This window comes from Adiantum capillus-veneris, chromosome 2 (genome assembly GCF_014529385.1).
Source record: "Adiantum capillus-veneris isolate H3 chromosome 2, ASM1452938v2, whole genome shotgun sequence".
NCBI lineage: Eukaryota > Viridiplantae > Streptophyta > Polypodiopsida > Polypodiales > Pteridaceae > Adiantum > Adiantum capillus-veneris.
In genome coordinates, this window is record NC_140932.1 from 150,534,281 (window position 1) to 150,561,397 (window position 27,117).

Sequence of the window (27,117 nt, forward strand, 5' to 3'; positions counted from 1 at the left end):
TGATGTGGATTATTATTCCCACATTTCGTTTGCACCATTCCTCCCCCACCCATGTCCCTCTGCCTGCGTGCATCCAGTCAGAGAGAGAGAGAGAGAGAGAGAGAGAGAGAGAGAGAGAGAGAGAGAGAGAGAGAGAGAGAGAGAGAGAGAGAGAGAGAGAGAGAGAGAGAGAGAGAGAGAGAGAGAGAGAGAGAGAGAGAGAGAGAGAGAGACGGTTGCCTCCATGCGCTCAACTAAGAGAGTGAAAGAGAGCACAAGCCATCGCCAAGTGATGCTCCTCATGAAAGCTTTCCTCATCCCGTCTTGCATATGTTGACAGGATGGCCCAAGAGGGCGTCCACTATCAGAGACAACGTGGTAAGGCATTAGAGAAGTAGAGATTACATTACTCTATGTGTTCTACATCATGCACAGAAGGTGATGCAGACAGTGTGTGTGTGTAAGAGAGAGAGAGTAGATACACAGAGGTAGAGAGAGACAGTACATGACGATGTAGGTGGGTAGGAGGTTATTGGATTGTTGATTGTAGCATGATTACATGGGCTGATTATAAAGGCTGGGAATAGCGGATTTGAATGGGTGCTGGTGCCTCTTGGTTTCTCGAGGCATGACAGCTGGAATATTTTATCATATTCCAACATCCCCCCTCAGCTGAATGCCGAGAGAAGATTTTATTGTGCATGAGAAGTGCTTCGATGAGCTGGAAAGTGCTTTCTATTTTTGTTAGTTCCATCAAACGATGGAGGTGCACGAAAGAAAAATTTTACTTTAGTTTTCAATTGGGTTTTCTGCACAATCAATCAGGTTCAAGCATAAAGGTGTTAAGTGGAAATGTTTGATGTCGAGGTTTCATCTTGATTCTCGCACGAGAATCAAGTTCTTCAACTACATGTTGAGATCGAATGACTTTCTTCAATTGATCCCCCCTTCGACTGAAAACATGTGCTTTAGATTTTGCTTCAGATTGGCTTTTGGTGAAGAAGATAAGGTAGGAGTCCAAGTATTTGAGCATGATGAAGATAACTACTGAAATTTTTGGCTTTGGACCATTGGAAGGATCATCACGTCCATGATTTTGAATTCCAACATTGCGGCACAATGTTGGTTTTCGCTTGCGAGAAGTGCGACAGCAATAGTTGCAAATGGGGACTCTGTCATAGCATTCAAAAACATCCATCTTTGAGATTTGTATTGCCATATTTTGATGTAGACCATCACTTTGCAGACGGTTACCATGAAGGCCATCGTCTACCACCAGTGATAGTGTCTCTACAGGCCCACATTTATGGGTCAAAATGAATTCTTCAGCGGGTGGTGCACCAAAGTGTTGGATTTGAAGCTGCAAGTTATTTGCGTCATCTGCTGGAGTGGCGGCATCATTGATTTCATGCATGGCATCAGGATTAGGCTCGTACAGGAGCTGAAATTGAACATCGACTGCCAGTAAGGAAAAACTAGCATGATTTGCCTCGTTGTAGCAACACGTCAAACTCAGTTTGTCTTCTTCTTCAACGACTTTTGGATCAGGTTCGGCCTCTGTTTCAGCAGCAATCTGGGCAACATTTGTTGCGGTAGCAACTGTGGCAGAGTGTAGCATGCTTGACTTAGACAGGGTTTGATTGAAGAGAGTTGGCTGTAGTTTTGGCCACAGCAAGTGTGTTGGCCAAACTGTTGGCTGCAAGGATGGCGTCATCATCATGGGTCCCATGGTATACATAATGAATAGTTGCAGCATCATGACCAGCAGAAAATTGGGGCTTTGTCATCTGCACGATATCCAGTGCAGGGATCAAAATAGGTAGGCATTGGCCGGTGTCATCTGCCGAAATCAGAACATCCCCAAGAGTTGGGAGACCAGGCAGGGCATCAACAAGATTTAAAAGCTGCATGAGCAATGAGAAGATGGTCAACAAGGTCGTCCTTATGGCAGCAGGAGGGCTTGGTGTCAACTGCATCAAAGATGAAATCTTAGTGAAAGGACTCGCAATCACTGCTTCACCTTCATTGGTCTGCTTCATCTTCATCGTTGCTTCCTTTAATAAGACCTGATAGTTGCCCGATGCAAGGCATTGCAGATGGTGCATCCATGAAGAGGGCAAAGGCTCGACTGCAAATACAGGAGCATCGTCAGAATCTGATCCCAAGGCACCAAGAAATGTAGAGATAATGTCTGCCTCTTCATTGATGGCATCATCACATTGGTGCGACCCAAGAAGCGCTGGAACTTCTGTGGTTTCACAGATTGGGTCTTGGTCTATTAAGGGCAACTGCACGGCTGGTCCATCATCTGGAAATGGAGCATGGAAAACGTCTTCTAGTGGGCAACAGAGGTACTGATATGCGCCATCAGTTTGAGGGGGCAACAGGATCTTGGCCGCTTCATTAACTTCGCCAAGAACAAGGGCAGCACTGTCATGGTCCTCTGCATCAAGGGCATCCAAGAAGGTGGTTATTACTTCATCCTCCTCATCAACATTGTGGACAGCCGCACATGAGCGGAGCAGAGAAGCCTCAGTGGGGCAAACGGGAATCTTTGGAGGCAGCCTTGTGAGGAGTAGCAATTGCATTGGGAGGCAGCAAGAAAACATTGAGCAGGGAGGGTCTTCTTCAGTGTGCAGCAGGGGTCGTGAAATGAGATGTCAGGAGGAAGGGGCAGGGTGCGTGACAGGTTTCCCAGAGTGCAGCAACTCGGGGACCCAGCGATGATACCATGTTGACAGGATGGCCCAGGAGGGCGTCCACTATCAGAGACAGCGTGGTAAGGCATTAGAGAAGTAGAGATTACATTACTGTGTGTGTTCTACATCGTGCACAGAAGGTGATGCAGGCAGTGTGTGTGTGTGTGTGTAAGAGAGAGAGAGTAGATACACAGAGGTAGAGAGAGATAGTACACGACGATGTAGGTGGGTAGGAGGTTATTGGATTGCTGATTGTAGCGTGGTTACATGGGGTGATTATAAAGGCTGGGAATAGCGGATTTGAACGGGTGCTGGTGCCTCTTGGTTTCTCGAGGCATGACAACTGGAATATTTTATTATATTCCAACAGCATAGCCTTCTCTTGTGCCTCCTCCTACCCCTCTTTCAATGCACAGGTTCAACGGAGACAGCCTTGCCTGAGTAGGCTGACCACGGAGACAAGGAGAGACACTCACCACACCCATTCTAATGCATCTCTATTACATCCCCATTCCACTGCTTCTGCATCCTCTCGGTGGCACTCGTCCTTCATTCTACCGAGAGAGAGAGAGAGAGAGAGAGAGAGAGAGAGAGAGAGAGAGAGAGAGAGAGAGAGAGAGAGAGAGAGAGAGAGAGAGAGAGAGAGAGAGAGAGGGAGAGACGTAGAGAGTTTTAACGTCATAGGAAACTATCCCAAGAGAGACTTGCAGACACCAAGAAAGAGAAATATCTCCAAAGTCTAGACTCTAGAGAGCGAGAGAGACACGTGATGTTTGCCTTTTGCTCTTAACTAGTATGTGACCCGCGCGTTGCTGCGGCTACATGTGCGTCAGTTGAAGCAACCATTGTTCCCTTTCCCTTCATAGGGAGGGAAAATGTGGCCAAAGGCCTATGATTCTCATGTGAGCTTTTATAGCTCTTTAATACACTTGTACATCAACTACCACTATAACTACTTTCTAGATGACAATGTATGACAACACACAAGGTCTAAGTGCCCTCCACATTCACATCAACCAAGCACAAATCTATCTTTTGGTTCAACACTATGTCTACCTTTTCAAGTGTAAGATCGAACAACTAATAAAGTGTAGCTACTCTCCACATTAATATTCTTGTGGATTGACCAATGACAAATCTCCTTCCAGTTGTTCATGCCAAGCTCCAACATACTCCTCCTAATCATGACAAGTTTGTCCCTCTCCCACAACCCCCCTTCTCTCTATCTATGTGTGTGTGTGTGTGTGTGTGTGTGTGTGTGTGTTGAGTCAAGAATTATCAGGTCAATTTGAGGTCCCTTGGGAATGAGTTAAGTAATGGGCTCCCTTTGCATGATGTCTTGTCTTAACATCCTATGTTTCTCTCTAAGGAGGCAACGAATTTGCGATTAGGCTAGAGACGTCCCCCTCACACAATTGATATGGAACCCTCGTGAGTGGTAGTGGCCCTCTAAATAGACTAATAAAGAGCTGGTATCCTTCTTGGATATAGTGTTTGCATTGAACGACGAATTCTTTAGATGCATTAGCATCCCCTCTCACCATCCTTACCAATCAAGGCATTGGTCATGATAGCAACTCTCCCATGCTTCTCTCGTGTAGTTTTGGTCTTGCATTTGGGGCATCACGGTCGACTAAGTGATCAACTGCTATTTGTTGGCACTTAGGATGCATGTACCAGCCATGACCCAACATGCCAACATTACACGACATGGTAGTAGAAGAAACTTTGCCATTGGTATGCACAACTGATTTGGTGAGTAGTGTGTCGTTTTCTTCTCAAAGGTAGTATTCATGATGGGTGTGTGACCTGGGGGTGATTGCATAGCTATAGCAACTTTGTCTCTATATGTGGATAAATTTCAAAATTTACAGGCTGGATTCACTCAATCTAGCAAGCATGTACACTTGCATCTACCAAGACTCGTCACATGGATGTTGAGGTCTCTTGCAATTAACCATAACCATGTTAGTAATATAAGTCGCATATTGTTTTTTGTGTACATTTGGGCACCATTGGCACCTTAAAATGTGAATGCAATGAAAGTTCACTCAATCATTTCTCTTTGCAAGAGTTTTGGGCATCATGCTAAAAGAAAGGGCGTGCTACAAAATACACACACACACACACACACACACACACAAACAAACATACACACATGCATGTTCTTCTTTGAGAGAGCAGAATGTATTCAACCATTCACATGGTTGCCCTTACCCATATTTTATACCATAGCAGCCAATTGGCTTAGCCCCCACTCCCTTAAATGTGAGATAGAGCATTGAGGCACTACATGGAGGAGAGTCTCTTTTTGTACGCAAATTATATCCCTTAACAATTTGAGAGTGCGATCATCATACCCTACATGAGTGCTTAGCTTTTGATCACATCAAACTTGCTTTACCCACATTTTAGCCCATACCATGGCCTACATACCTTTCTCTCCTAGCCACCTCATGGATTCAACTTGTAAGTGGCCACCCTTATATCCATAGTCTTTGAGCGTGTTCCATGTTGTACTCGGTCCCATAGGTCAATCTGACCTTTAAGGATGGTCTCTCTCTCTCTCTCTCTCTCTCTCTCTAGGTTGTAGTATTAAAATGAAGCATGTGAGGCGAAGAGCTTGGTCGTGTGTACCAGCGAGCCTACTTTCTGCTCAATCACGAGCCAACTCTTTTCTCTCTACCTATCTAATTGTGGTGGTTAAGAGCCTCGAAACGGGCATAGCCTTTCACATGGTCGACTTTTGAGGCCCTCTCGGTTAGCAAGAACCTGCTCAAAATTTGTCTCATCACTGAATCAAATCAAGCATTTATCTTCAAAAAGCCACCAATTTTCTTGATTTGTAAACAAAGCTGGAAGGCTATTTAGCCATTCCAAAGTGACCAAGCTCTAAATGTAAGCAAAATGACATGGAGGGAGTCACAATGGAGTCAGCCCTACAATAAGAGACTGGAGTCATCATTTCTAGGGGGAGGCCACATTAGGTATGTAAGACCAAGGAGGATCCAAATGAGCAAACGATTGCTAACTCCAAGACCAAGGCCGATACCCTCGACTGGTAATGATCGTCCTCCAATGCAATCACTTCAGTGTTCTAGAAAAATCATTTTTTCAAACGTACAAAATTGCTTTCCTTTAATTTTCCAAGAGAAATTTTAGAAAATTAGGTTTATTTTGCAGGTTTTTAGACTATTTTTCTCTATTTTGGGGCAGAAATTCTCCTTTTCCCCTTGCCCTCAACCGGGATTTTTGAAATTGAAAACGGCATGATATTAAGCTGAGACACATTTTTTCCCAAACATTGGCTGGAAGACCCACCTTGCACGACCGTTGCCGTGAGCACTGTTGCAGCAAGCAATGCCACCTGTCCCCTTTGCAGAACCCCTTTTTTCTTGCCTATGTCAGGAGTTTAAGATGTGAAAACTTGGGAAAGCTAAAAAGCCTAGATGGTCATGTTGGAGCTCTCAACATTGTAGCATCCACTGACTGGCCGAAAAAAGACGAAGAAAGTGTGGAGACAAATGTGGGACTCTCTCTCTCTCTCTCTCTCTCTCTCTCTCTCTCTCTCGGTGTGGAGGGTCGCAGCTAGGCAAAAATGGAGCTCGTCGGGATCAATGGTGGCAGACAGGCAACGGTAGAGGAGTAGGTGGCTCAACAAGCGCTTGTGGCAAGTGGGACATGTATTGGATCTAGAGTCTTGGCGTCCCGGCGATCACAGGATTGAAGTTGTATAAGGGTGTGGGGCTCATGGCGGACCAACTGCTGGCAACGAGGGATGTTGATAGAGGAGACTATATGAGGCCTGTTGTGGCAACAGTTGAGAAGTTATACATGAAGTAAATGGTGGGTTGTGTTCATGATCGAGTTTAAGAGGGGGGCGGAGGGGGGGAGCATTCTTTGTCAAGCACCAAGGCCAATCAATGGCACTCTCTCTCTCTCTCTCTCTCTCTCTCTCTCTCTCTCTCTCTAGGACAGAAATAGACATACTCACTCCTTAACAGGACTAAATGGGACTGGCCTCTCTCTCTCTCTCTCTCTCTCTCTCTCACACACACACACACACACACACACACACACACACACACACACACACACACACACACACACAAAGCTACAACAAATAATGAAGACGTCTCTCTCTCTCTCTCTCTCTCTGACCTACGACGCACACGATAGTGCCGTAGAAAATGAAACATAATCTCTCTCTTTCAGACCTACGATGTGCCACATCTCTCTCTCTCTCTCTCTCTCTCTCTCTCTCACACACACACACACACACACACACACACACACACACACACACACACACACACGGACGCGTACATGCATATGCACGTTCGAGGCGGATCAACTTATCGACGTGTGACACGGCTCGTTGCTCGTTATTTTCCCAAGCTGCGAAGTAGAGCCACCCTTTACAAAAACAAAAGTAATCACCGTTCAAAATTGAAGACCGGAGTGAAACTCCATGGCCGTGCTAAAGAATTAAAATGATATAAAAATATTTATCTATACTATAGATAAAAGGGGAGGTGTTTCCGGCACCCTCCCCCGGACACGTGTCACTCCTTCCTCAGTCCGGCGTGTGTGGCGTGCAGTCCAATGACAGAGGCGACTGAGTGAGTGACCGGTAAGATAAAGTGCCGCAACCGCGGCTGCGAAGGGAGCCGCTCGACCAATGGGTCAAAAAATTGCTAGGTAGTAGGGTATTCGTCTGGACGTTGGAGTAGCTGGACAGAGTTTGAGGTTGAAAAGATACGAGATTGTTAGTACGTGTGTCAGCCTGCATAATAGGATCGTGCGGCCTGCATCGTGATACTTTTCTATCTCGAGGCTAGAGCACTTCTCTTTCACGAGCATCACAACACAAACTGCTCTCACCAGATGGATCATGGCAGTATTGCACTGCCGCCCTTCATGAATACCTCTGTCAAGATACACCACAGAAACGGCAAAAGCTCATCAACTTGCCTCGCACACAAAGGTACAATGCCATACACCAGAGAGCTCCAAAATTCTCATTGTTAAGTGATTAGATTATTTGTTGGAATCCATAAGAAACTTAAGCTAGGATTCTTTTCTGCAGGAAATTGGAGAGGAGTTCAACAATGCAGCTCCCGCTAATTGCAGGAAACCCTTATTTAATGAGACGATGGTTCTGCTTTAGCCTCAAATGGCGTTCCTTCAATCTGTTATTCATGGTAGAATTTACCTGTGGTTGGGAGGCGCTGATGGAGTACTCATCTGCGATCTGATTCACTAACGATGCAGCAAAAGAAGTGGGCTTTGAACTTTATACGTGATGTGTGTGTGTGTGTGTGTGTGTGAGTGAGAGAGAGAGAGAGAGAGAGAGAGAGAGAATCTGCAGTAGACGCCACCCGTTTGGACTAATAAATATGAATGCTTTTACACTATGCTCCTCTAACTGTACGTTTCCGTACCTTCAAATTCAAAGTTTAGAGAAGGACCACCATGGGCTTGAATTAAAAAAACGCTTTAAAGCTTAGCACAAAATAAAAACTTTATTCGAAAACTTAGCAACTTTACATAATGATAAAAAGCTTAGCACCATGTTGTAGCACCTTCCTCTTTGGCTTGCCAAACGTCAATGATGGTGATGGTGCACGTGTTCGTTTTGGTCCTCTCAAGATACAACTAAAGAAAACAGATATAGTAGAGGTTCAGCAAGGTTTCAAGCAAGCGGCGTGGTTTCCTACTTGAGAACACAGACCTCTTGCATGGTCTCCCGTGTAGGAACATAGACTGTAGCAAAAACAGAGAAGATTATGATGTTCTTTGGCAAACCGGTGTCCGTCATGGAGGAGGCTTCGACTTAGATGCCCCTTATCTATACTATTATAAAAAGGGGAGGGATTCCGGCCCCCTCCCCCCACTACATGACAACACCTCTTGAGACACACACACACACACACACAGAAATTGATCTCTACCGATGGTGGGAGCAACACTCGAAGAAAACCTAGGTTTAATGTAATCCCACCTACAAATTTTAGGATTTACCTCTAAACTTAAATTTGAAGCTGAGAAAACCTACAACATGTAAAGAAATTTATTGTGAAAACCTTCAACTCTCGCACTGCCTTGGTCTACATGTATGCCAAATGTGGGGTGCACTTCACAAAGCACAAAAGTGCTTGAGGAGCTTCCTCTGCAGGATGCCCTCTCTTGGAATGCACTGATTGCGGGATATACCCAACTTGGGCAGGTCCAAAAAGCTTTGGGATGTTTTCCACGGATGTAAAGTGAGGGTGTCTCGCTGATGCAATCACATATGCTTCCATCTTGAAGGTAAGGGTCAAATGCAATCATGTACACATGTTGATATGGGCAAAAGAATGTACGATCATATTGTTAGCCAGGGGTTATTGCAAGGAAACGTCGTGCTTGGCATTGACTTGGTAAAAAAGTATACCAAATGTGGTGCACTTCATAAAGCACAAAAAGTTCTTGAGAAGCTTTTTGTGTGGGATGTTGTCTCTTGGAATGCACTGATTGTGGGATATGCCCGACTTGGACAGGGCCAAGAAGCTGTATTCTATTTTTGGCGAATGCGAAGCGACCCCCGATCTATTGACAGGGGTGACCTAGTCTTGGACCCAGGAAAACATAGAGCAAGCTTGATTTCAAAAACCATGAAGAGGAGGAAGAATCGAGTCATCACTCTACAACTTCATCATCAATGGGGCAACATCTATACTCTGTGTGTGTGTGGTGTCACTGTAGACTCTTGGTCGTCAGTGCTCCTCGAGTCCAGAGAGAGAGAGAGAGAGAGAGAGAGAGAGAGAGAGAGAGAGAGAGAGAGAGGAGACGGCACGACGGCCCAAACTCTTGGAATGCACCTTATTGTGGGATATGCCCAACTTGGATAGGGCCAAGAAGGTCTGTGTTGTTTTCAACGGATGTGTTCAAAGCGAGGGTGTCTCTATGATGCAATCACATACGCTTGCATCTTGAAAACAAGGCCTAAATGTAATCATGTACACTTGCACTTGCTAATATGGGCAAAAGAATTCACGACGATATTGTTAGTCAGGGGTTATTGAAAAAAAAAACATCATGTTTGCCACTACATTGGTCGAGACTTGCTGATCAATGACAAACATTGCACGTGCATGTGCCCACCCTATGTCATTCAGACTGCACATCAGTGTCCTTTTCCTGAATTTGCCAGAAGGAGATTTAAAAAAAGTGGATTATTTTCTAATTTTCTAATGTGCCCACCCAAGCTCGCTCTCTATGCTCACAATGAGTCTAATAGAAGAGAAATCTATCTATACAATTATAAAATGGGAGGGATTTTGGCCCCCCTAGCACGTAGCGGCTTCTCCTCAGTCCGGCACTTGAGTCTCAAGGTTGGCAATGAAAAAGGGGAACGGGGTAGAGAGAGTATAGGCAAAGAGAGAGGGAGAGGATCACCTTAGCGCCTTCTTTAATGGGGCTCAAAAAACACAAAGGAAGGTGCAAATCTTAGAGTTTAGAGAGAAAGAGAGAGTGTGTGTGTCTTATACTTTAGAGAGAGGTAAAGAGATTAGATGCGGTCTACAATCATCCATAGTGCCCAAGCTTATGCACGACGGCAAAGTGGAGAAAGCTTATAGAGCATGCTTGCACCCGTTGTGTAGCCTGCCTACCGCATTTGTCGGTAGCCACGAAGTCCTATCATTACCTTCGATAGGGTAGGTCAAAAGCTATTGGGGAGGGTCGTGAAGAGAGCTTACTATTGTGGTAGGATTGCTACCCAGTGGCTACGTCCAATCGAATGTGATTTTGCAATTGAACTAGGATCCCATTGATTTCGTGGACATACGAACAAAAAAGTTCACGTTTTAATGTGATGTGATGGACGTTTAATGGCTTCGTACCCTCTCTACATGATCGGCCAGCAACCGGTTGAATGGAAGACTATTAGGACATGCGACCAGGATAGCCAACGTTGGAAAAAAGTAATGTCATAGCGGGTCTCTCTATTTGACTGCCGATGAGAGAGAGAGAGAGAGAGAGAGAGGGGGAGAGAGAGAGAGCACATTTAAGGCTTTCCCTCTTAGAATCTTTTTCTTCCTTTAATGAAGGTTTGAAAGGCTCAAAGAGAGCCCTTGCCTCCGCCTCAAAGACAATTTGAGACATGCTCTTTTGCATGAACAAAACATTTGATGTATAAAGCAGTGCTTGATTTTTTTCCCCCCAAAACTTGGAAAACCAAATTTTGGTGTAGAGAGACTCTGTGTGTGGGGGGCTAAAAGAGTCCATGTGGACATCGACTGAGGCGACATCACTGTTGCAGGTGGCACCTTTAGGCATATAGAAAAGACGATCCACATAAAATCATTATATCCCCAATGACACATGCGGTTGCACACACAAATAGAGAGAGAAAGAGACGTGTGGAGAGAGAGAGAGAGAGAGAGAGAGAGAGAGAGAGAGAGAGAGGAAACAATAATTTGCTTCATGAAATTTTTGAGGAGCAAGGGGCTTGAGGGTTAGAGGGGCCATGTCACCGCCGAAGGCGGCGCCGTTTTACTGGTAGTACTAAGTATTGTGAATTTTTGACAAAAGAAGTCAAAACTAAGTCTTTTCATTTTCTACCATCAGTGTACTTGCTACTTACCCTTCACTTTTACATTTCAAACCAAATGTTTCTTGAAGTAAGTTCTTGAAAGGAAGGAGAGAGTGACACATGAATCTTAAGCTCAGTTATATATAGTATAATTTTAGTCAGTGTTCTGGAAAAATCATTTTTTCAAACGTACAAAATTGCTTTCCTTTAATTTTCCAAGAGAAAATTAGGTTTATTTTACACGTTTTTACACTATTTTTCTCTATTTTGGGGTGGGATTTCTCCTTTTCCCCTTGCTCTCAACCGGAATTTTTGAAATTGAAAACGGCATGATATTAAGCTGAGACATATTTTTTCCAAACATTGAATGGAAGATCCGCCTTGCACGACCATTGCCATGAGCACTATTGCAGCAAGCAATGCCACTTGTTCCCTTTGCAGAACCCCTTTTCTCTTGCCTATGTAAGGAGTTTGAGATGTGAAAACTTGGAAAAGCTAAAAAGCCTAGATGGTCACGCGGAGCTCTCAACATTGTAGCATCCGCTAACTAGCCGAAAAAAAACGAAGAAAGTTTGGAGACGAATGTGGGACTCTCTCTCTCTCTCTCTCTCTCTCTCTCTCTCTCTCTCTCTCTCTCGCTCGTGGTGTGTAGGGTCGCAGCTAGGCAAAAATGGAGCTCGTCGGGATCAAGGGTGGCGGACAGGCAATGGTAGAGGAGTAGGTGGCTCAACAAGCGCTTGTGGCGAGTGGGACATGTATTGGATCCAGAGTCTTGGCGTCCCGACGCGAGCAGAGGATTGAGGTTGTATAAGGGTGTGGGGCTCGTAGCGGATCAGCATTGGCAACCAGGGATTTTGATAGAGGAGACTATATGAGACCTATCGCGGCAACATTTGAGAAGTTATACATGAAGTAAATGGTGGGTTGTGTTCATGATCGAGTTTAAGGCGGGGGGGGGGGGGGGGGGGGGGGGGGGGGGGGGGGGAGGAGCATTCTTTGTCAAGCACCAAGGCCAATCAATGGCACTCTCTCTCTCTTTCGAACAGAAATAGACATACACACTCCTCAACAGGATTAAATGGGATTGGCCCTCTCTCTCTCTCTCTCTCTCTCTCTCTCTCTCTCACACACACACACACACACACACACACACACACAGCTACAACAAATAATGAAGACGTCTCTCTCTCTCTCTCTCTCTCTCTCTCACACACACACACACACACACACACACACACACACACACACACACACACACACACACACATACACACACACACAGACCTGCGACACCTAGGATAGTGCCGTAGAAAATAAAAACTTCTCTCTCAGACCTGCGATGTGCCACATCTCTCTCTCTCTCTCACACACACACACACACACACACACACACACACACACACACACACACACACATATGTACACATGCATGCACACGCACACGCATGTTCGAGGCGGATCAACTTATCGACGTGTGACATAGCTCGTTGCTCGTGATTCACCCAAGCTGCGAAGTAGTACCACCCTTTACAAAAACAAAAGTAATCACCCTTCAAAATTGAAGGCGGGAGTGAAACTCCATGGCCTTGCTAAAGACTTTAAATAATATAAAAATATATAGTACTAAGTATTGTGTTTTTGACTGAAGAAGTCAAAACTAAATCTTTTCATTTTCTACCATCAGTGTACTTGCTACTTACCCTTCACTTTTCCATTTCAAACCAAACGATCTCTGATTTACTCTTCACTTTTACATTTCAAACCAAATGTTTCTTATAGTAACTTCTTGAAAAGAAGGAGAGAGTGACCCATGGATGCCCTCTCTTTCCTTGAAAATTTTAAGCTCAATTATATATAGTATAGATAGATATGTGGTAAATTTTAAAATTTTTAGGTTGGATTGCACTCAATCTAGCTAGCATGTACCCTGTCATCTACTAAGACTCGTCACATGGATGTTGAAGTCTCTTGCAATTCACGATAAGCAAGTTAGTAATATAAGACACACATTGTTTGTTTGTGTACATTTGGGCACCATTGGCACCTTAAAATGTGAGGGCAATGAAAGCAAAAAAATTCACTCAAACGTTTCTCTTTGCAAGAGTTTTGGGCATCATACTAAAAGAAAGGGCGTGCTGCAAAATACAAACACACATACACATACACACATGCATGTTCTTCTTTGAGAGAGCAGATTGTATTCAACCATTCACATGCTTTCCCTGACTCATAACAGCCATTTGGCTTAGCTCCCACTCCCTTAAATGTGAGACAAAGCATTGTGGCACTACATGGAGGAGAGTCTCTTTTCGTACGCGAATTATATCCCTTAACAATTTGTATGCAACATGATGACTTGTTGCCAACAATGTTTGGATTGGATAAGGTTTGCATAAACATAATAGCTGAGAGTCGAGATTAATTGATCTCAAGACTCACGGGTCTCAAACCAGGTCAATAGGAAGAAATCTCTCTCTCTCTCTCTCTCTCTCTCTCTCTCTCTCTCTCTCTCTCTCTCTCTGAGGCTGCATGTCTAGTTTGTAGTATTAAAATGAAGCATGTGAGAGGCTGAGAGCCTGGTCGCGTGTACCAACGAACCTGCTTTCTGCCCGGTCAACCAACTCTTCTCTCTCTACCTATCTAATCATGGGAGTTAAGAGCCTCAAAACGGACATAGCCTTTCAAATGGTTGACTTTTGAGACCCTCTCGGTTAGCCGGAACCTGCTCAAGATCTCTCTCACCACTCAAACAAATCAAGAATTTATCTTCGAAGCCACCGATTTTCTTGACTTGCAAAGAAAGCTAGAAGGTTATTTTGCCGTTCCAAAGTCGCCATGCTCTAAATGTAAGCAAAATGACATGGAGGCAGTTCTACAATTGACACACATGCATGGAGGAAACCCTACATTAAGAGACCGGAGTCATTTCTAGGAGGGGGCAAAGAGCCCACATTAGGTATGCAACACCAAGGAGGATCCAAATGAGCAAAGGATTGCTAACTTGAAGACCAAGGCCAATACCCTCGACTGGCAGTGATATCTTCCAATGCAATCATGTCAGTCTTCTGGAAAAATCATTTTTTCAAACATGCAAAATTACTTTCCTTTAATTTTCCAAGAGGAAATTTAGAAAATTATGTTTGTTTTGCAAGTTTTTACACTATTTTGGGATGGAATTTCTCCTTTTTCCCTTGCTCTCGATCTGCATTTTTGAAATTAAGAATGACATGATATTAAGTTGAGACACATTTTTTCGAAACACTGAATCGAAAACCTGCCTTGCATGATTGTTGTCGTGAGCACTGTAGCAGTAGGCAAGGTCACTTGTCACCTTGCAGAACTCCTTTTTTCTTGCCTATGTCAGAAGTTCGAGATGTGAAAACTTGAGAAAGCTAAAAAGCTTGGATTGTCCCGTTGGAGCTCTCAACATTGTAGCATCTGTTGATTGGTCGAAAAAAGACAAAGAAAGTGTGAAGACGAATGTGGAACTCTCGAAGACGGATGTGGAACTCTCTCTCTCTCTCTCTCTCTCTCTCTCTCTCACACACACACACACACACACACACACACACACACACACACATTTGAGACGAACCAACTTATCGATGCATGGCATATCTCGCTGCTCGTTATTTTTTCAGACCTACAAAGTAGAGACATCCTTTACAAAAACAAAAATAATCACCCTTCAAAATTGAAGACTAGAGTGAAAACTCCATGGCCTTGCTAAAGAGTTTAAATAATATAAATATATATATATATATATAGTACTAAGTATTGTGACTTTTTCACATAACTAAGTCAAAACTAAGTCTTTTCATTTTCTACCATGACAATACTAGTTACTTACCCTTCACTTTACTTTTACATTTCAAACTAAATGTGTTTTTGAAATGAAGGAGAGAGTGACACATGGATGTTCTCTCCTTGAAAATTTTAAGCTCAATTATATATAATATAGAATCTCTTGCATCGAAACACTTTTTTCCTTCCACCTTCAAAAGGAATCCCATGTGATTTTCCAAAATAAGACCCCCAAAAAAAAAACGTTTTGGACACCTATCTAGGCCTTTCACCAGTGCAATTGGCATCTTTAGCTTAATCTTACTAGATAAAGCGCTTTCAAAGCATGCATAGGGTAGAGGGGCCACTAGTGGACAACCTAAGAGATGGGAGTATCTACATGAACTGCGACTCACCATTTTTACTGTTGAAGGATGCAAATGATAGCTAAAGAGCTACGTAACCTCGAATAGAGCATCGTCGATAAAGCACAAACGACATGTGCACGAAAAAGATGATCTGCGTGTAACAAAAAATGGCATCAATAAAGAGCCAAATTCAGGGGCAATAGTGTGCAAAGAGCTCGAGCAAGCCTTGAACGTTCGCACTTGCCAATAAGACATAGACACATAACCAACCAAGCTACCCGCTACTCGTGTCAGAGCAGTCCAATGCCAATATAATAGTTGCTTTTAAATTGAGGAGGGATTTGACCTGGTACAGGCGCTTGTCTTGCTACTGGTCCCGTTACTCTAGATTTAGCTAGCAAACTTATTAAGGTCTCACGATATAAAAATACCTTGCTTGTTCCGAAGATATCTGTGTTTTCAAGAACCTAGTTGTTTTGCTCTATAGTTATCTTACCTTAAACAAAAAAGCAATAAAAAGTTATGGAACTGGTTTGCATAAAGAGAATTCTGCTAACACCTATAAAATTAAAAGTTATTCCTAATTCAAAGATTCCTTCAACAACAACAAAAACAATGGGCGAGTCTCTAGCACAGCAACGAACAATGACGAAACACGTAAATTTACGATTGTATTATATGAGAAAGACAAATACAACATTGAGAGAGAGAGAGAGAGAGAGAGAGAGAGAGAGAGAGAGAGAGAGAGAGAGTTTAAAGAGAATAAAACACTAAAGAAAAATAAAAAAGAAAAGAAACGGACACAAAAGGTTTTTTGATTTTCCACCTTATACGTCGTCTTGCTTTCCACCTTCGTTGTCTTCTCATTTTCGAAATCCACCCTTCACTTATGCACTCAATATGTTTTGAAAGAATTTTTATTTTTCTGGGATTGGGACGCCTATCAAATATATCTATTTTGGATGTTGAGATTCTACTAATTTTGTTGAATCCAATCGGATCCTTTTTCACCTCTCTACTTTTGAATGATACTTACCTTAAAGTTTCACACGTTGGATGATTGTTTTCTATCTTATTTGAAAACGTGCAAACTGTGAAAAAATTTAGATGTTTTTAGTGTTCTTATGGATCTACCCCTTACTCAAATTGGGAAATGCTTGCTAAAGCTTTGACAACACATTCCGTAATTTACTTTCTGGGTCTACATACGTTTCATTAAATAATTTCTTCCCCAGATTCGCCTCGAAGTTAACTGTTAAATTAGATCCTTCAGTTGGGTCAGGTGCACACGTGAGGTCGCTGCGAACGAGGTGCTGCGAGCTCTGCTCCCTGCGGTCCGTGTTCCCCTCCTGCAGGCGGCCCTCTCTGCGTAGCCCCTGGCTCCCTTTCTACCTCCGCTGCCCTGCGCTCCAGCAAAGCGCACTAGCCCTTCCACACCTTGCGTGCTGACCACAGCAGCGTGACCGTCACCACATCCTGCCTTGCAACGGTAAGAGAGAGAGAGAGATACACACACAAACTTGCAGCTCTCGATCTTCTGGGACCTGTGCAACGCACCTGCCTGTACACACAGTCCGCGCGAGCATCACAACATGCTCCTCTTCTTCTTCTTCTGCTGTGATAATGGCCTGCGTGTCCTGCTTTGCGTGCGCGAGGCAGTAGCCGTTGGCCACGCCAGCTCGCAGGCTGAGAGAGAGAGAGAGAGAGAGAGAGAGAGAGAGAGAGAGAGAGAGAGAGAGAGGGACGACACCCTGTCCAGGACAGGTGCACTGCAGGTCCGCAGAGAGCAACAGCCTGTCGCGTCCGCGCTTGTCGCCCCATTGCCCAACCGTCTACGTGCTTGCAAAAAAAAAATCACCTTCTCTCACTCACCGCTCGACACGCTGCTCTCTCCCGACCTGTTTCTCACGGGCACCTTCCTTTTGCTTGAGCTTTTGGGCGGTATCTCAGCAGATACCCTCCAAATTGACATGCTGTCAAAATCGCGGCAACATATTTTTGCTAGCAAGATTTCGACAACGTAAGGGCTTTTAAAACTAATGCTCAGTTGGAGTCGGTGCACATGGTCTACATGTCTCCCCTTCCTGCACTCCCGTCCCATCTTGCCCCGCAGTCTTGCGACATGTCCAAAAACCCAATCCCAGTCTGACAGTGGTCGTGCCATGCTCTCATGAGCGTCAGCTCATCCTCGTGCCAATCGAAGCCATAGTCTGCACACACAAAGAGAGAGAGAGAGAGAGAGAGAGAGAGAGAGAGAGAGAGAGAGAGTCCTCCATGCGTCGAGGCTGCTTGCATATGCTCAGTTGAGAGAGAGAGAGAGAGAGAGAGAGAGAGAGAGAGAGACCCATTGCGACCTCTTTCTCCTCACTGGCTCCCCTTTCACCCAGAGCTTCTTTGTCTGCGTTGAGCCACACGCACATTCCCTCTACTGCTTAAGATATACTAGTCCCTTGCATACCCAATACAAAACACTGGTTTCTTGTGTCGAGAACAAGCACCGTCTCCAATAGCAGCATCACCTCGTGACGTTGTGCAGACGATGAGGGCACTTACGTTTTGCTTTTGTTGCGACACCCAAACAGCAACCTCCAAGAACCGCAAATGCCTAGTAGAATGAGGGAGACAAGACACCTGGGGGAAAAAAATCTTCTCCTCATACTGAACCGCCACGTGCTCCCTTGCCTTCCCTTTTCCCCCTCATGCAAGAAAGGATATTTCTTGATTCCGATCAAAACAAATGAGAAAAAGATTAAGGGACATAGCTATTCTGTCTACACCAAATCCATTAATTAATTTGTCACTGAGATTCCCAAGGCATCTCAGGATTGAATGGCAAAAGTTCCCAACCTATCGCGATCACAGCCCTGCTCTGATCTCGTCTGCCCCCGCCCCCTCCCCCCATTGTGGACTCCCCCACCCTTGTCGAATGTTCTCATGACATGCATCACCATGCATTGTCCAACCCTATTGTTGGCTCCTTCTCCGCAGACCTCACCCCCCGACCAACCATCATCGCTCCTCAGTTCACTGCCTCCCCAGGTTGCCAGTTGCGCAGGCCTACGTTACAACATCCTCGCATACCCCTCTGTCTCTCCGTCGTCGCCCCCACACATGGCATGCCGTGCTTTCTTCCGACGCTCTGTGTCCTCCATGAGTACCATGCACCTGAGGACGGGATATGCCCCTCTGCCCTAGCATGTCATCTCCCTACGACTGTCTCTCTCTTTCTCCTCCACACTAGGCCACCCTTGCAGACAAATGAAACAAAATGTCGCAGTCTGAGCTTGCCCCGCACACAGACCAGAGCGCGAGGGAGAGACAGCCGTCAAGAGGCCAAGCTGCATACTGGACAAGGAGCCCGACAGGCAGAGTTAGAGAGAGGGATGTTGTTGAACCGCGAGAGAGAGAGAGAGAGAGAGAGAGAGAGCGAGCTAATTTGCTACAGAGAAAAAAATACTCTTTCTCTTCCCCTTTGGCTCAACAATGGCAACTCATGGCTTATATCTCTCTCTTCCTAGGTCTCTCTCCTTGACGTGCCATTCCTTAGCTCACTTTTCTCATGGGGCGGCCACTCTTGAAGGAGAAGGCACAACCCTTGACTGGCATGCATGCAGTTTTCTTCAGACAGGCTGCACCCTGTGCCCTCGTGAAGTCAGTTCGTCACCCTCCTTTGCAACTCCGACTGTAATATCACCATCGCATGCATTCGCCCTACACACAAACACGATTCTATTCCTGCACACAAACCACAGAGAGAAAAGAAAGAGAGAGAGAGCATTCGGGAGTAATCTCTTTATTTCACTACACCTTCGCCTGCATCATAGAACAAAAAAAATCAGTCTCTCTCCTCTTGCCCGTCATGACGCATGGCATCTCTCTCAGCCCCTCCTTTCCCTTTTGTCCTCCATGTCCCATCGTCCCCTTTTTTTTGTCCTTAACCCAACCAAGCATCTTGGTAGCTTCGGCTTAATCAAGCTCCTCATGTAAAATTGGCACGGCCTACTTGATTGATATTTATTTTTTCTTGCCAATATTTAATAGCTAAATGTTGTTAAAATATGAGATAATTGTAATGAATTACCTAAATTACCTTGAGAATGGCTCTATCTAAACGCTTATCTCAATTGGGATCTTCTGCAAGTAAGGAGATTTCTTCCTTAAATCAACTAGCTTTGGTATTATTCAAGTCAATTGATGATCAAAATCTAGATAGGGCTTAAAGTGCTCTCCCATAGGCCCTCCAATATGGATAGCCCTTTACCATGGAGGACGACATTGTCAGAGTGATTGCAAGCCCCATAGAGCACAATTGCCTAGGTAGTGGCAAGTCAAAAGGGAATTTGAGTGAGCTTGGGACTGAGGGCGTGCTTAACTTCTTTTGGTAATAGCTAACTGGCAAACTGACTATTAAGTGGAGATTCTTTGAGCTGGGGTGTGGTCGAAGCACCCTCTATCAAAATTGCACAAAAGCAATGCAGAGAAACACGGCATCCTTCATGGGGGGGCAAGTTGAGGTGTACTTGGAGCTTGCAAGCAAAGGTAGCAAGTGGGAATGTATAAAAGCCATACCTTTAGGGAAGAAGGAGATCAAGAATATTCAAGCCATCAACATTGATAAATTAAAACTTGACAACTAGGTAAAGCAGCAGAGCCAACCTATCAAGTGAGGCACCACCTTAGCCTGGTTACCACCTTTCACCCCTTCTCTCATTGTTTCCGCAACTACAAGTGCCAAGTGCACCTTGGATAGAGGTATCTTACATTGGCATGAAAGCCACTATTGGTGTAGGGTATACATTAACACTAGTTTGGTATGAAAAAGGACAGTAATGTTTTTTTTTATACAAATTGAACAAAAATGGTACATGAAGTATAGTTTCTCAGTTATTTACACAACCTCAATAGTAACTATACTCATGAAAAAGCACCTACATAAAACAATAATCTCCAAATTAGGTATTTTGGTAAAAATCTCACATTATGGGAATCTCCAAATCGACTAAATTCAGGTAATTTGGGAATTTTTCACTTAAAGTGGGAAAAATTGAGGTGTGTGGTTAGTAAATAAAGTGAAAATCTCATAGGATTGTGGTGTTGATAAACACCAAAAGTCAAGAGGATGTACAACACATGGATTTGAATAATAACTATAAATTACATAAAACAAAGGAAGATACAGAAAAGATTTTGTTTACAAACTGACTAATATAGTCACAATAGAAGCTCCACATAATTCTACTCCACATTTGATACCATATCTGAACTTTGATCCAAGTGTGGTTGATGTGCACGAGTGAGGCCTTCTTTGGCTTTTAGAGCATGCCTTTCTGGAATCTTTATTCTAGAAAATGGTCCTTCTTTGTTGGGTCTCCAGGACCAAACAATTGCATCTACAGTTTCCCACACTTATGGGTCCTTATAGTTGATAGCCCAATAACCCTTCCAACAATTGCTGTAAGCTTGAGTATCTGTCATCCCACTTTTTCTCGCGCAAGGTGCCCGATATTGAATCAAGAGTTTTCTGTAGTTTGGTGATGTAGGCTCATTATCAATGTCAGATAAAGCCATTGCAAGCCACACTGGATAGATTTCTGTGTCACTCGGAACAAGCATAAGAAAGTCACCTTGGTGCACATCAGACATAGGGTCAAACTCTTCCCTTGGCCTATCTCGTTGAGGCCCACAAAAATGATCGTTCAACTCTTCAAGGCCTAGGAATCTTTCTGCTCCTTGTTGCAAATTCATTGTAGTGCTTTGTAGCAGGTGAGAATATTCTTGAGTTTTTGGCCAAAACATTTCATACAAGACTCCCTCTGATATGATTGCTTTTCCAATCTCTTCAATTACCTTACTCCAATAATCTATCACGGGTCCATAATATCGCGGAATACTTGAACCATTCCCTAAATTTTTCCAAAATTTTATATAGTTCTTTAGCCCCAAAATGACTTCTTCGTGGGCCTTGACATACTCCGCCATTTGTACTAGAGGTGGATCTCCATGTGGTAACATTGGCTTGCCTTCTGTGTCTGTTTTCCAAAGGCGAATACTTCCACTCCAACTTGATACACCTACATGTGCCTTATATTGCATCATTGGTGTCTCATCCTGCATAAAGAACCTGAACTGAAGCGGTTTGGAATGTCCAACAAGTATGTCTTGTCCATCACAAAGATAGCCATCACAATATTGCTTGAAATCGGGGATCTTTGTGAGAAAAAATGGAGCTGGAGATGAAGATGAGCTGTTTCGCAATGTATCCATCAAATGTGGCAAAGTATAGGTTTGTGTAACTCTCAGCTTCTCTGAAAACCTACTAAACATGGCGTCTATGTCCTCATGTGTATGCCCAACCATTAAAAATCCCAGCTGGATGGTTTTGAAAACACCCCTTGCAACAAGCATTGACAAATAGGCAAATAAGTATCGATTTTTGTTTTCCCCTGCACAATTATCCAATTGTAGCAACAAGTTCTCTGGCAATCTGTGAAATGTTGACCCCAATTCCTCTTCTGCAATTTCTGACGACTGCACAATGGGCTCTTTTCCATCACTCAAGTTATGGTAGTCCAAAGCATCCCTTGAGTTCAAAGCATGTAGTAGTGAGATATTGCTCCTTGGAAGTCCATTTGTTACTAGATCACCAAGAGGATGCTTATCTATCCTCTCTAGGTTATGTAAACAATTAGCAATTGAGCCAATTGTAAGATTTGGATCAGCTGGCCACAAACCATTCAAGACAAAGTGTCCGTAATGACCTTCTCCATGTCCATGAGTGATCATGCCAATCAATGCCACCTGCAGATTATATCCTGAATCCACACCCTTGGGAACAATGCGTAATCTAGGAATGGCAGTCTTCTTTTGATCCATCTTATCATGGATTATGCATACATATTTTTGTGGTTGAGTTTCTGAATACGTGCGCCATGCATAATATAGGCTTCTGCAACTCTTTTGTTGTGCCATGTGAACTTCTCTCTCCCTCAAGAGAAGAGCTCTCTCTTCAAGAGAAGGTTTAGCTTCTAACCTTGCCTTGATTGAGCTACAAATATTGCACTTAGAGAACTAACGCGTCTTTGTTAAAGTGACATGTGGGTACTCTTTGTTCCAAATTCTACCAAAAGAAGATTGGGATAGCTTCTTCTCATAACCCATTTGGTCAAGTGTCGTGTTGATTTCACATAAAATATCCACTTGTTTGTATGTTGATGGAATCACCAATTGAGTCTCTCTTGAGCCATCTAGCAGTGTTCTACTTCTATGTGGCATCTTCTCAGAGTTGTTTTCCACAAACTCATTTAGTAGTGCTCTTGCTAAACTAGTATGTTGAAGTCCCCTTCTCAATGTACATGTGTTCCCATGTACATATTGGCGCACACCATTTTCAAAGTTCTCCTTGTATCGATAAAATGATGTCTTTGGTATTCCATGTAGCTCATACCATGCTCTACAACAAACAATAGAGCCATTTAGCCTGAATTGGTATCGTGACTTCTCATCTTTCTGATAACATATAGAAAGAACATCATAAACATAATTAGTGCGTGATTTTTGAGACTCTCCCCAAAACTGTTGTCGTAACCTTGTCACCATATCACGATCTGCAAACTGGCAACATTTTTGTGCACAACAATCAATGCATGATACCCTTTGAATTGATTTGTTTGAAAGGTAAAAAGTCAAAGCTGCTGCTGCTTTTGATTTTTGAGTCCTGTTCATGAAAGTGTATCGTCTCTTCCTTGACAACTGGACAACATTACTCCCATCAAGTTTTTTTCCAACATTTTCATCGTTGGATACATCCTCATATGTAGCATGCATGCCATCAACAGGAACAAATTGTTGTAATGGGCTCCCATTCAACATTGTTGTCTGCTTGATGGGCCACTTTAGCAAAGTGATGCTACCCACTTCAACCACATCATCAATGCTTGCATTTTCTCTTTCAATACCCACATGCACACAATCAGGACCAAGTTCCTGAAAGTTGACATAATCATGTGGAAATACATATAAGATGGTCCCTTCATTCATGGTTTGCATCATTGTGCATCTTTTAAAAGGACCCTCTGATTTCTCCAAGGCTCTCGAATCATTGCTTCAAATTCTGGGCTTGTCATAGGTATTGCATCTGTAACTAGAGGATCAGAATGATCATGTTCTTCATCACCATTGTAGCTTTCCTGTGGATCAATTAAGTTCCCATTTAATACAAAAGATTGCAAAAGAAGCTTTGACCATCGAAGAGCACTCCATAATGAGCCTTGGAGAGATGAAGTATCCATTGTAGGAAAAGGTAGGACCACATCCTTCAAGGATTCCTCCACTAGTATGGAGACATTTCCTTGCCCTATCTTTGTACCACCACAAGTGGAATCTGGATCTGTTCTACACACACAGCCAATACCAACAATTTCATTGTCAAGTATCATATGTACTTTCTCCCTAGATTCAAAGTCCATCCTGTAAGTGAAAAAGATTACATTGTTAAATCCATAGTTATAGAAAAATACTCTTCAAACAAAAAATCATGCTACAACATGGAAAAGGTTTGCATAGGTTGGACAAGTGGTGAACCTTGAGACCAAATCCTCCTTGCTATATTAATGGAAGCAAGGTTGGAAATTATGGTGGATCTTGAAACCAAAGCATCCTTGCTATATTAGAGCATAGGTTGGACAAGTGGTGGACCTAGCTGTAATACCCACTGCCACCTATCAACTACTATAGGACTATACTTTCCAATTTCCAAGTATCCCTTGAGTCTTTCAAGGTTGAACACGTGGTGGACCTTGAAACGAAAATCCCCTTTTTATATCAGACCATAGCTTGGACAAGTGGTGGACCTAGTTATAATGCCCAATATCCAAGGTGAAACACCTTAGGACCTTGCTACCTTGCTTGCCAATGTTTACGTAGCCCCTCATTTCTTTAATGGAATCAAGGTTGGACAAGTGGTGGACCTTGAAACCAAAGCCTCTTTGCTATATGAGAGCATAGGTTGGACCTAGTTGTAATACCCACTGCCACCTATCAGCTACTATAGGACTATGCTTTCCAATGTCCAACTATCCCTTGAGTCTTGCAAGGTTGAACACGTGGTGGACCTTGAAACGAAAATCCCCTTTCTATATCAGAGCATAGCTTGGACAAGTGGTGGACCTAGTTATAATGCCCAATATCCAAGGTGAAATACCTTAGGACCTTTCTACCTTGCTTGCCAATGTTTACGTAGCCCCTCATTTCTTTAATGGAAGCAAGGTTGGACAAGTGGTGGACCTTGAAACCAAAGCCTCTTTGCTATATGAGAGCATAGGTTGGACCTAGTTGTTATACCCACTGCCACCTATCAACTACTATAGGACTATGCTTTCCAATGTCCAAGTATCCCTTGAGTCTTGCAAGGTTGAACACGTGGTGGACCTTGAAACGAAAATCCCCTTTCTATATCAGAGCATAGCTTGGACAAGTGGTGGACCTAGTTATAATACCCAATATCCAAGGTGAAATACCTTAGGACCTTTCTACCTTGCTTGCCAATGTTTACGTAGCCCCTCATTTCTTTAATGGAAGCAAGGTTGGACAAGTGGTGGACCTTGAAACCAAATCCTCTTTGCTATATGAGAGCATAGGTTGGACCTAGTTGTTATACCCACTGCCACCTATCAACTACTATAGGACTATGCTTTCCAATGTCCAAGTATCCCTTGAGTCTTGCAAGGTTGAACACGTGGTGGACCTTGAAACGAAAATCCCCTTTCTATATCGGAGCATAGCTTGGACAAGTGGTGGACCTAGTTATAATGCCCAATATCCAAGGTGAAATACCTTAGGACCTTTCTACCTTGCTTGCCAATGTTTACGTAGCCCCTCATTTCTTTAATGGAAGCAAGGTTGGACAAGTGGTGGACCTTGAAACCAAAGCCTCTTTGCTATATGAGAGCATAGGTTGGACCTAGTTGTTATACCCACTGCCACCTATCAACTACTATAGGACTATGCTTTCCAATGTCCAAGTATCCCTTGAGTCTTGCAAGGTTGAACACGTGGTGGACCTTGAAACGAAAATCCCCTTTCTATATCAGAGCATAGCTTGGACAAGTGGTGGACCTAGTTATAATGCCCAATATCCAAGGTGAAATACCTTAGGACCTTTCTACCTTGCTTGCCAATGTTTCGTAGCCCCTCATTTCTTTAATGGAAGCAAGGTTGGACAAGTGGTGGACCTTGAAACCAAAGCCTCTTTGCTATATGAGAGCATAGGTTGGACCTAGTTGTTATACCCACTGCCACCTATCAACTACTATAGGACTATGCTTTCCAATGTCCAAGTATCCCTTGAGTCTTGCAAGGTTGAACACGTGGTGGATTTTATGTAGAACTTGTCCTATATGTAAATAAATTACTACAATTGTAGTGATTGTTGTATTCCAAGGAAGGAACCTATTACTTGTCATCATCCAAGAAACACAAGCACGTTAGTACTGGATCAATGATCCCTTCCCCTTCTTGTTATCAATGTTAGAAATTACAATGAAATTAATAATTAACTAGATTTTAGGAAAATTTATAATCATTTTCACAGACTAGCATCTGAGAAAAACTAAGCCAAATTTCATTCGTATTTTAGATAGTATTTTGAAAACTCCAATAATTTCATCTTAGAAGGGACCCTTCCTTGAGGAATAAAGCTATTATCATTAAGAAAATACTACGCATTTTCAACTTTTTGGGTCTTTGTTGAGCAAAAAGATCCCTTTATACAACAATTTAAGACTTTCAATCAAAATTTATTAATCACAGATCGAATACAAAATCTATGGAAGGACATCATATTTTGATTTTATTTTTGTCATTTTTGGAGTACCATTGAAGTATTTATATTTTAGGTCCAATCTTTGCTTCTAGGAGTCAAACCCTAGTCTTTCCATCATCATGATGACAAGGATAATACCCACCCCAATCAAAAGAAGAAAATGCAACTTGGAAATATGACTACCCTTTTTATTTAAATGGCTAGTAGAATGTACATGTCAAGTTTACAGCTATAATCACGAGATCCAAAACACCCAAAAGGCATCTTCGTTCCCACCAAAAAGTATGTCAAATTAAATCTTGCATCAGATTTGTATGTAGTGAAACTATCAAGCAAAGTTCTAATGGCCATCAATCTTTTCCAGAAACCAACTTTGAATATAATCCCACTTCAAAACTTTGCTCCCATATCTTGTCTCAAGGGGATAGCCACACACCACTAAGCTCACTCAAATCATAAACAATAGCTAAATCATATCACCATAAAGGCAACAAATTATATAAGATTAAGCAACATGATACTTACTATCTTCAATATGATAGTGTCTATCTTCAAGAATGCAAGAGACTCAATAAAAAACATGATAATTACTATCTTCAATATGATACTAACTATCTTCAAGACTGCAAGAGTTTGATAAGTCATGTAAGTGCTGACACAATCTTGATAAGAAAAAAACTAATCCAAATTGAGAGAGGTGAGTGGGTCTGTTTTTGTGTGCCTATGGCCACAATGCACCAATTGATCAAGCAACCGAGGAGGAAATGGGAGGTGTTCAAACAGGGCAAGAAATCAAGGCTTTTTTAAAATTTCAATGGATGAGTTTTGGGAGTTTGAAGGCCAGGGCACCAAATGCTACCATGTGGCATTGGGATGAGCCCATATGTGGTA